Source organism: Penaeus vannamei, chromosome 2 (assembly GCF_042767895.1).
Source record: "Penaeus vannamei isolate JL-2024 chromosome 2, ASM4276789v1, whole genome shotgun sequence".
In the NCBI taxonomy this organism is placed as follows: domain Eukaryota; kingdom Metazoa; phylum Arthropoda; class Malacostraca; order Decapoda; family Penaeidae; genus Penaeus; species Penaeus vannamei.
The window spans coordinates 6,942,267-6,944,766 of record NC_091550.1 but is presented as its reverse complement, the minus strand read 5'-3'; the positions used below and the strand labels follow the sequence as shown (position 1 = coordinate 6,944,766).

At 38.0% G+C, this 2,500-nt stretch overlaps 1 protein-coding gene across 8 annotated transcripts in view; it reads left to right on the top strand.

The window, feature by feature from the left end:
- The window catches only part of LOC113828366 (glycoprotein 3-alpha-L-fucosyltransferase A), a 194,470-nt gene that overhangs the window by 121,349 nt on the left and 70,621 nt on the right, over window positions 1-2,500 (top strand). The window lies entirely within an intron of this gene.

The window sequence follows — 2,500 nt, the reverse complement described above, 5'->3', positions numbered from 1 at the left end:
TATCTTATAACGTCGACGATTTAAAAAAAAAATGTTGCTATGCATTTTCTTTTCTTGTTTTGCTTGCTTGGGATCTGTGAATATCTTATAACGTCGACGATTAAAAAAAAAAATGTTGCTTTGCATTTTCTTTTCTTGTTTTGCTTGCTTGGGATCTGTGAATATCTTATAACGTCGACGATTAAAAAAAAAAAATGTTGCTATGCATTTTCTTTTCTTGTTTTGCTTGCTTGGGATCTGTGAATATCTTATAACGTCGACGATTAAAAAAAAAATGTTGCTATGCATTTTCTTTTCTTGTTTTGCTTGCTTGGGATCTGTGAATATCTTATAACGTCGACGATTAAAAAAAAAAATGTTGCTATGCATTTTCTTTTCTTGTTTTGCTTGCTTGCTTGCTTGAGTCAGCAGCGCCTTTCGGGAAATCCTGTGAGGTCAGCATTCTGATCTTGTCGCAACACCAGTTCCAAAATCAAAACAAATGTCGAAAGTTCCCGGATTTACCCTCTCCCCTCCCCTGCCTACCCCCTCCCCTGACAAAAAGGATGATATATGGAAAAAAGATTAAAACTCCGTAGTTCGATCTAAAACTGATGATAAATGAAGAAAAAGACAAACAAAAATAAAAATTCTCCGCGGTTCGATCTAAAAATGACGATAAATGAAGAGAAAAACAAAAATGAAAATTCTCCGCGGTTCGATCTAAAAATGACGATAAATGAAGAAAAAGACAAAACAAAATAAAAATTCTCCGCGGTTCGATCTCGCCCGCAGCAGCTCTCCCGTCTTGGCCAGCTGGTCTTGTAACGAGCTTGTCTTCTTTAAGTCGTAAGGAGTTGGGTCTGGCGATTATTTTCAGGTTTTTGGAAAATACCCCCGTTCTTGTTTCGTTATGTTTTCTTCCTTGGGTGAAATTACGTCAGTGTATAGTTCTCTTTTTCGTTATGGAAGATACACCTGTTCTTATTTCATTATTATGTATATGTATTTTTCCACGTTTCCTAGTTGGCCAATACGCAAATGTATTCTTTCCTTTCTTGTATATGTATATGATACATATCTACACATATATACACATACATATAGACGTGTGTGTGTGTGTGTGTGTGTGTGTGTGTGTGTGTGTGTGTGTGTGTATGTATATATATATATATATATATATATATATATATATATATATATAATATATGTATGTTGTGTATATATCTGTATATTTTTTATATTTCTTAAGGTAATATTACACATTTGCTGCATTTTTTCTTTCTCGGTTATTGAAAATATCTCGTTCTTGTTTCATTATTGTATATATATTCTTTCCCATTTTCACATTGGATAATATTACACAAATGTTTAATGGACTAGTATTTGGTCAAACAGTGTGTGTTAAATAAGCTTATTAACGTGTTTTTGTAGACTATTTCTTGTCCTTTTATTTCCTGAGACTGGAAGGAAATTGATATCTTGGCGAGGAAAGCACTTGGCCATGTTAACATCTGTGAAGGCAAGGGAGGCAGTAGCTATGGGGATCAATATGTGTGTGTGTCTTGGTATGTGTGTGCGTGTGTATGTGTGTGTGGGGAGGGGGGGTATGTGTGTGTGTGGGGGGTATATGTGTGGGCGGGTATTTGTGTGTGTGTGCGTGTGTGTGTATGTGTGTGTGGGGAGGGGGGGGTATATGTGTGGGGGTATGTGTGTGTGTGTGTGTGTGTTTGTGTGTATGTGTGTGTGTGTGGAGATGAGTGTTTAAATAGGTATAAAGTAAATACGGAAGAAAAAGAAAGGAAAAAGATAAATAAGGAAGAGAAACAAGAAACAGTCTCTCGCCATTCTCTCTCGCGTCTCCCTCCCCCTTCCCCTCCCCCCTCCCCCCACCTATCGTTTCCGCTATTGTTATTTGTTTACTTATTGTTTCAAATGAGAACAATACGAACCTCACCGCGTGCTTGTGAACACCACGGGCCCCTTTACTAACCCCCCCACCCCATTATGTGAGGTTATCGTGTTTGCGAGGAACTAAAACTCTCAGCTGACTAGCCTTCCCTTCATCCCTATCAGCTGTTGTTGTTTTTCGGCGTTGCGGTTGCCGTGGTGGGTAGAGAAATCCTTCTCTTCCTGTGTGTGTCTGTCTCCGTTTTTTTATTTCTCTCTCTCTCTTTCTCTTTTTCTTTCTCTCTGTCTGTCGGTCTCTCTCTCTCTCTCTCTCTCTCTCTCTCTCTCTCTCTCTCTCTCTCTCTCTCTCTCTCTCTCTCTCTCTCTCTCTCTCTCTCTCTCTCTCTCTCTCTCTCTCTCTCTCTCTCTCTCTCGCTTCCCTTTTCTTTCTCTTTCTGTCTCTATCCCGCTCCCTCTCTTTCCCTTATTGATGTTTTAATTTTTATTATCGTTATTACTTTTATTATTATTATTATTATTGATATTATTATTTTGATATTAATCATTATCATCAGCAGCAGCAGTAGCATATTCATCATCATCATCATCACCACCATCATTATAGAACTGT